The sequence below is a fragment of the Mus musculus genome, chromosome 8, assembly GCF_000001635.26.
Source record: "Mus musculus strain C57BL/6J chromosome 8, GRCm38.p6 C57BL/6J".
In the NCBI taxonomy this organism is placed as follows: domain Eukaryota; kingdom Metazoa; phylum Chordata; class Mammalia; order Rodentia; family Muridae; genus Mus; species Mus musculus.
The window spans coordinates 97122350-97131555 of NC_000074.6; positions in this window are offsets into that span (position 1 = coordinate 97122350).

The following is a 9206-nucleotide window of genomic DNA, read 5'->3' on the forward strand; positions in this document are numbered from 1 at the left end:
CCTTTGTCGTTACCTATGGTTCATATGCTTGTGCATTTTGTTAGTTTTTACTTCTCAACAGTAACTTAAGTCTATGCTCAAATATAGTTGAGCTATTATCCTACCCTGGAGCTAAGAGTTATGGCATCTCTCTAAGACTACCATCCAAACTGTAGGAGAAAGCCACAAAGTTCAGATTCTGAGAACAGAAGCAAATAGCAAGTTTCCAAAATGAGAAGTATCATGAGTATAAGGCTGTTTTGGGTGGTCTGAATATAATCTAGAAATAAGAACATGTATGGGGTGTTGTGCCTGACTAAAAATTTTACACTCTTTACCTGGGGTATTTGGAGTGTTAAGAAGGACTGATTGTGGTTCTATAATACAGTATAACCTGACAAAACACCCTGAGTGAGCGATTGTGTGTTCACAGTTTCTCCTTCATGTGCACAAGCTTCTCATCTTACATCAACCAACCAAAGATCGAGAAACTCAGAGAGCTAGGATCTTGTCATCATATCATGAGTAATACTATGTAAGAACTATTCACCTGATGTTTGTTTACTTTGTATTCTTTAATAGAAGTCAACTAAAGATGATTTTAAGTGTTCATGTAGTTATGTTAAATTTTTATTGATTATTTTATTTGATTACACTTAAAGTGTTGTCCCAATTCCTGTTCTCTCCTCTACAAAACCCCCATGTCACCCCCTCCCATTTGCCTCTAAGAAGGTAGTGCCTCCCAAACATTGTGTAATAATCATTCCTTGAATTCTGACATTGTTGGGGGCCCTGGAAGTAATTTTCTGCATATAATGAGGGATAACTGCATGCATATGTATGAAAGTTTATAACTCACAGGACTTTGGGAAATACTTCTAGGTAGTTAAGTGACATAGTAGTTTGCACTGATATCTCTACCCACCGTGGAGACTTTGTTTTAGTTGTGACAATTAAATATGAAGTTTTGCTTAAAGGTAAACAAACTGAGCCTAGGATAGTTAGATAATGCCAAATTCCTAGAGGAGTACATTTGGACAGAGTACTCTATGAAATGGTGGTAGAATCTAGAATCTCTTGGTAACTGGTTATGGTTTCAATGTCCCCACAACATAGACTGGTCACTTTTGGCATTTTTCTACTTATTTGTCATCATGGTTAAGGGCAAATACCACAAGAGACAGAAATTCTCAACTGGGGTGACTCTTGAGGTCTTATTCTTGTTTACTTCTTGCTCATGATATAGGTAAGCACATTTTCCTCAGAACACAATTTTATTGCTCCATTTATTTATTGTAATGTATTCATTACAAAGCATGTGTGGCCATAAGTGACATTCTCAAAGAGCAGGAAATAGTTTCATACTTCTAGGAAACGTTTTCAAGTTACTTAGTAATCTTTGTTCTAATGGTGCTCAGCCTGATATACAAACCTGTGAATCTGCCTACTAGGATTACATTTTAAGGTCTGTTAGAAAGTGAGTGTAATGCTTGTGTGGACAAGCCAGTAAGATTGCCTTGGACTTTAAAAAGTAAAAGGAAGGCTTGCTATGTAGCTCAATGGCAAAAGGGTTTGTGTAACATGTGCAAATCCTTGAGTTGACTCCTTGAATTTGCACAAACAAGATAAAAACTACCTTCAGCAACAGAAGTCTGTCATCTTAGTTATATTTCCTGTTTCTGTGATAGAAGATCCTGACGAAAGCAACATTTGGGGGGATTTATTTGGGCACACAGTTTGAGGGTATAGCCTATTATATGGAGGATTCAAGGTTGTTGGAGCTTGAAGCTACTGGGCATTCAGAGCATCCATAGTTAGCATAAGACTTAAGAATGTGTCTGCTCAGTTTCCGCTCTTCTTTTTATTCAGCATAGGAATTAATCTTAGTGTCTCAATGAATGTAATCAAGATAATCCCTCCCAGGTGTGCCCAGATGTTTGTCTGTTGGGTGATTCTAGATACACTATCAAGTTGGAAGAATTAGAAATTATATTTGTATTACTCACATTGTCTGTGGTAACAATATACCTAAGGAAAAAAATTAACCACACTCAGAGAGGATGATTTGTCTTGACTTGTAGCTTCTGACATTTTGATGGACACTGAGCTGGCACTGTTTCAGCTGAGTGATGGCACAACAGGGTGGGGGTGGGGGAGCATGGTGGAGAGATGCTGCAAACAGCATGGCAGCCAAAAGCAAATTGAGAAGGGCTAAGGAAAGAAATTATTTTTCCAGAATATGCTTCATGGTATCTTTCTTCTTCCCTAATTTGAGATATATCCCCACTGTGACCCATTAGAAAATATTACTAAGCTTATAAAATATTAATATTCATCAGTTTTCTATGGCCACTCCTTCTATCACCTATATCAACTTTTAGGTCATAATCCCTAACTTTAAATATTTATCAGTGACTTTCCAACTGGATATCTGTGGGTAGCCAACAGGCTTCCTGATTTTAGCTCTGAAAGCCCTGCATTCAGGCAAGTTCTTTCTCCCAGACAAACCAAGACTGGTCAATCTAATCTACACCACAATATTCTGGTCATAAATGCCTAACTTCATTAGAAGGGAAGCAAAGTTTGCTCATTAGTATTTCAATACTCACCCATCTATATTCTTAATTAAATTTATGGGTTTAGAGTCTTGATAGCTTTATAATTGCATGCCATTCTCTGCCAAATAAAGGCAGAATTTGTTAGTTCCTACAGGACTTCTTTGTTATTGTTCTTCCTTATTGCCTCAGTGTACTTGGAATACTGATTGGATATTAAAGGTCCTTGCATTTCTGTTCGTCTTCACAAGGGCCAAATTCATCCTAAGAACAGGCTTCCAGAGCTTTCTTAATGTGTGGATATGCTACTCAGAAGTGAGTTGTATTAATATTATGGTAATACAGTCTCAAAAATGAATCTCTTTCTTGACTTTTTATTCATCTTGCATCTCCAATTTTGTTTGGATGAAGGGGATAGTTTGTGTGTGGGGGGTGGGGGGGCTGGGATCACTGTTGGGGCAATGTGGAGGGCTTACATCTATTCCTTGTATGTGAAGCTCTAAGGTTGCACTACATTGTGATGCTCTGTATTTTCTTATATAGTAATTTACACAAGTGTAATGAACCAATTATGTTTTTAGGTTATGTTTACTGATTTATATTTAATTCCATGAAACTGAGAAATGTCGACAACTTTGGGCAGTATATTCTGAGTCCTGGCCCAGAGCCTGCATGTAGTGGGTGCATAGTACATGTTGAGTAGATTAATAGTTGATAGAGAATTGGTGGATGAGTACATGCATGAATGAATGAATAAATTTGTATGCAAGCCTGACCCAGCATGGTTTAGTGTTGTGGATGGCCCTGGTGCTACCTGTATTTTGATGTTAATTCAGCTTTCCCTGTAGGGGTTTTCTGGATTGAGGAATGAGTCACATACTCTGCTGACTTTTTGTGAACCTTCCTCCAAATGAATAAAGGGACCGATCACTGGGCAAGAAGGCAGGATGTCTGGGTTGGACAGAGGAAGAGAGGATGCAGGGGAGAGTGAGGGGCTCTTTGGACAGGAATAGCAACAGGACAAGATATAGCTACTAGTGTCTTCCAGATTAGATGGTGAATCCTGGAGGATATCGCACCAGAGGATTTATATTTAATATGTCTTACAAGATTAGGATTCTACTTGTTGTGCCCAGAGATTGAATTACTCTTGTTTCTGAACTAAGTTTGTGTGGTGTTTTTCTTCATGCAGCAGTTCAATGTGGGCTTGCCAGAAATGCAGCACAAAGACCATGGGGGGTTTAAAGCATGGTGCTGGCATGGTAGCAACCCACCAGTGGGAACTTAGTGAGCTGGGTGGAGAGATTTTGGAGCTCTGAGTCAGAGAGTCTTCACAAGATAAGAACTGACCGGCAGAGAGTATCTGGGTGTAGCACAGGGAATTGGTCACTCACTTTTAATATTTCCCACTACAGTTTAGGACATATTATAGCTTTGTAGGGCCCTGATGTCATATATGACACCTACTTTTCATAAATATACTTATGGTACTATGTGATGATTTTTCTTCTTTCGTCTCCCTGGCAACAGACCTAAGTGATGATTTACTTAGGATTGGCAAGGGGAAAGAAAGGTCAGAAAGCACAGACCTTGCTCATGGGCATAAGGTTTGGTATTACATTTGTCAAGAGTAAAGGAAACAGATATGTCTTTGGTGGCTTTCGACACTTGATCTTAGCCAAAAGGCTTAGAAGCCATCTTTGGTGACTTTCTAAAAGTTACATAATATATTGTCCTAGTTTGCTGTCTATTGATGTGGTAAACACCATGACTCATAGCAACTTAGAGTTTATTTGGCTTGTATATTCCAGTCACAGTCCCTCATAGAGCAAAGTCAAGGGTGGAACTTAAGCAAAACAAAGATTTGGGGCCTTCAAACAAAAACCTGCCCAACTTGAGACCTAGTCCATGGGCAACCACCAATCTCTGACACTATTAATGATACTCTGTTCTGCTGGCAGACAGGATTCTAGCATGACTGTCTTCTGAGAGGTACCATCCAACATCTGACTAAGAAGGATGCACAGACCCAAAGCCAAATAGTGTATGGAGTTTGGAGACTCCTATGGAAGAATACAGGAAGGATTATGGGCCCTTGAGGGGTAGGAACTCCACAGGAAGATCAACAAAGTCAACTAACCTGGACCCTTGCAATTATCAGAGACTGGGCTTATGTGTATCAGACTTGCAGGTTAGCCTTCATGTGGGTCCTGAATAACTAGAGCAGGGAGCTATCCCAAACGCTATTGCCTATATGTGGAATATAACTATTCTTCTAACTTGGCTATCTTGTCAGGCCCTTGTGGGAGAAGATGCACTTAGCCTCACAGAGACTTTGTAAACCAGGGTATGAGGATTTACAGGAAGGCTCCCAACCACTCAGAGGAGAAGGGGAGGGGAATGGGGAAAAGATTGTGAGAGGGGGGTGATGTGGAGTGGGGAGCGAACAAGATGTAAAGTGAATAAGTAAAAACAAACAAATAAACAGTGGCAGCTACTGTGGAAAAAATCCAGGGCCTGGAACTGAAGCAGATTCCATGGCATATACAACCTAGGACCACCTCTCTAGAGGTAACATCATCCAAAATGGGCTGAGCACTCATACCTCACTCATAAATGAAGAAAATGGCCCACAGATTTAGCTACAGGCCAATCTGATAGAGACATTTTCCCAGTTGACATTCTCTCTGACGAAATGACTTCAGCTGGGTCAAGCTGAAGGATGGGATAGATAGATAGATAGATAGATAGATAGATAGATAGATAGATAGATAGATAGATAGATAGATAGATAGACAGACAGCTAGATAGGCAGATATGAAGATAGATATAATCATAAATGTGTGTATGTAATATATATGCATTCTTTTCAGAGCAGACATTAACAAACAGCTACAGCCAACCAGACTTAAACAAAAGAAAGCTGACATTTTTGTGATTCTTTATGGAGTCACACTCTTTGGATCAACTTCTCATAAGCTTGACCTGTGTTAATGCTTTAGTTTTTCCAAGTTCTCTTACTAGATTTCTATTTTTGGCTTCTTCTGGTCTAAATACAATAGGACTCTGATCCTCAATGCTCTGGGGAGAAAAAAGAGGCTGGGGTCTATTTCCTCTAAATTTATGGCACCTGGTGGGGAAATATTAACACTATACAGAAACTCTCATGGTGAATGTTTAGTCATCTTTTGCTTGAGTATCACACACAAGACAATTTTGCATCCACTTTCAAAATTAACTAGTCCATCCATACTTCATACAGAATTCAGAATAACAATTTTTCTCATGTTCTCTAATAACTGGAATTCTATTGGTGAGTTGAATGTTATTCACAAGAAAAGAAATTGAGTTAGATAGAAAATGTAGACAGCAGAATATCACTAGGTCCATGACATGATAGTTCTACATACAATATGCTTTCTACATACAATATGCATGACATGATAGTTCTACATACAATATGCTTTCTACATACAATATGCATGACATGATAGTTCTATATACAATATGCTTTCTACATACAATATGCATGACATGATAGTTCTACATACAATATGCTTTCGGCACAGATGAGAGGAAAGAATGGTGTTAAGTTGGGATTTCCCCTATCTAAGGTAATTCTCACTGAGGAAGAAATTACTTCATTGGAAAGATGCCACTAGCTTCTATTCAATATTCATTTAAAAGGAACATTTTCTATAGCTTCATTCCTATCTGTGTTCAACAAGAAAACACACTAAAGAAACAGAACTCACTATATTTCGTTTTAGGCAGCCTAACTAAATGACCAATAAGAGAGAAAGCACTTCTACTTTTTCATGGTTAGGTTGCCACAAAATGGAACAATTAACAAGTATATTTTACAATATTCACATTCATTTCTTCTACCCATTTGCAGAAATGCCAAACATAAAATGCAAACACTTTCAAAGTGCAGTATATTTAAAAAGTAATTGGATCTTATTCTGAGAGTTAATTTAATTGATAATTCCAAACAGGTGGCTTATGGCTCAATAAGAACTATGATGAGTTTCTTTTTTAGAAACTATTTCTAATTTTCTTCAGGAGAAGTTGTGCAGGCTGATTGCTTGAACTTCACTTAGGTCTGGAAAAGTATGAGAAAATGTTCTTGCTGGCTACTTGACAGGGTAAATAAAATAAGAATCTATTGGGGAAAGAGAATATATTGCTCCCCGAAGGTGCAACTGTTTCTTCGAGCTGAAAATTACACATTTATGAGAAAAGCCAAGTGCTTCCCAGTGGAGAGTTGGGTGTCTCAAATCAGCTGAAGTTAAATTAAATACATATATTGAATAGATAAGTAAATCCTACAATTGGAACCTGAGGAAATACACTCTCCCCTGTCAGAATCTTCTATGAAGTTTCACATCATTTGCACTAAGCATTGTCTTGTAGAATTAATTTGATATAAAAAACAAAATTAACCGATTTAAAAGTCAATAATAATATTTTCATTTAAATATTTTTTTTTTTACCTTTTCAATTCTGAATTTTCCTTCCAGAGTTTTCTAAGAGACTGTGACTTAAATGTACATTAGGGATTTTCTGCTTTTCTTCAGCTATGGCTGATAGACTACAGATGTCCTTTTACTAATCTCCATTTGTGCTAACAGCAAATGATAGATTTACTTCATTTATTACAATTGCTCAAACATAATCTGCCTTTAGTATTTAAGACATCAAAACAGTTATAAAAGGAGTGATGCTCAAATGCTCATAAGTATCATAGATCCATAAAAGATACATATCTAAGCTTACTTACTGTTTTTTTTTTCTTTACTTTTCCTTTCTGAGTTATGGTCTATATAGCCCTTGCTTTACTCAGCCTTGATGTGCAGCCAGAAGCCCTGAAGTCTGGATCCTCCCTTCTGTGTCTTCTGAGTTCTAGAACCACAGAACATTTGATTTGTGAAGTTCTGGGTGCGAGTCAGGGCTTTTGTGCAAGTTTGGCAAGCTTACTATCATTCTGATTCCATCTGTGATAGCATGTCTTTAGATTTCATCTTGAAAACTTGTTTGCCTTGAAGTTGGAAACTCTCTGCTTCAAATCTGCTTGTTTTCCATACATACTTACTCTTCTTTTCAGAAGCGCCTTTAAGATACCCCTGTCTGGTTTTCACATCTTATTCATATTTGTTATTTATAAGCTGAGCTCAGTGTGCTGCTGTGTCTGTGGTTGACTAAATTAATATTAGTATGCTATGCCTAGAACAGTGTGATTTGTAAATAAGGGTGACGCTTATCTATATCAAGTAACAGGATGCTGGCTAGGACCTCTGCCTCTGGGTCCACTTCTATCTATAAGTTTTATCTAAACATCACAAAGTTGCTCTAAAGCTGTCAATTATGTCTGAGCTCTGCATTTTCTTCCCTACTCTTATTTTCCTATGTCTTTCATCTCTAGCAAAGGGTTTTATTTTAGAAAGTGGAATCTCTTCCACACTTCTGATTGTCAGGCCTTCATAGTCTCTAGATTCTTTCAAAAAGTACATCACACCTGTTTTTGCTATTTGACTTATGAGCACCTTTCCTGTTAACAAAATGATAAATTTTGCACATTAATCATTAAATGTGCATCTTTGTACTTTAACATATATGAAATGAGCCTTTATTTCCTGACCAGGAACAGCTCTGTTTTGTTCTTTCTCCCAGGTTGACTCTTCAAATCAACTCTCCTTGTACTGGGAGCATCTTCTTAAATGTACCACTCATCCTTTTATATCTCTACTTATAGTTAGGGTAAGATGAATAAGGCTTTGTCAAAGATGCCCCATGTCTTATTTCCCTTAAGCTGATGAATCAGTTCCCCTACAAATTTAAAGAAACTCCTCGGTGGGAGATAGTGATTAAGTCTCTGAGCTTGAACTGGGGAGATAATCTTGTGCTCTCTGGCAGGTGTAATGTAATCACAGGAGAACTTGTAAAGATGGCTACATATAGCCATAGGGATGTTCCCACAAACCAGAAGTGGGTATGACAAACAGGCCAAGAGGTAATTAAAAACAAAGGCAGCCATTTGAAGCTGAAAAACCTATTGTTGGATTCTCTCCTCAGAAGGCTCATGGTGGAACCAATAGAGATAACATCTAGACATTAGACATGTGCGAATGGTTTTAGACTTTGACCCTCCAAAGGCATAAAACAGTAAATTAGAATGCTGTTAAGCCACTGGACTTTCAGTGTTGGTCATAGTCCCAAAAAGGAAATGAACAAATTGTCTCTCCATTGCTCTTCATAATTTCTGGGTAAATCACAAATTTCTTAATTCCCCTAGAGGTCCCTCCCTCTCTGATGTTTTCCCAGTAAATTCTTGTTTGCGGCCACTCACCACACAGCTTTATTCCCAGCTATAAAGTAACTTTGAAGTTTAGAATTTCATGCTGGTGGGTCACTGCCAACTGCTTGCTTTTGTTCATAAGAATTAGAAAGAACAGATTCAGCCCTTTCTTTTTCTCTTCTGTTTTTATTGCCACTATAGCCTATTTGTTACTTCCTCCAGGACTCTTTTCCTGATAACTTAATCTGCTGTGGAAAATGCACAAAAGGACTTGAATAAGGAATTCAATAAGCATAACACATATTAGCTGGACTATTTGTCACAGTTTTACATAGAGCTGTTATCGCTATCCTCTCTGTGGCATGGGATTGTAA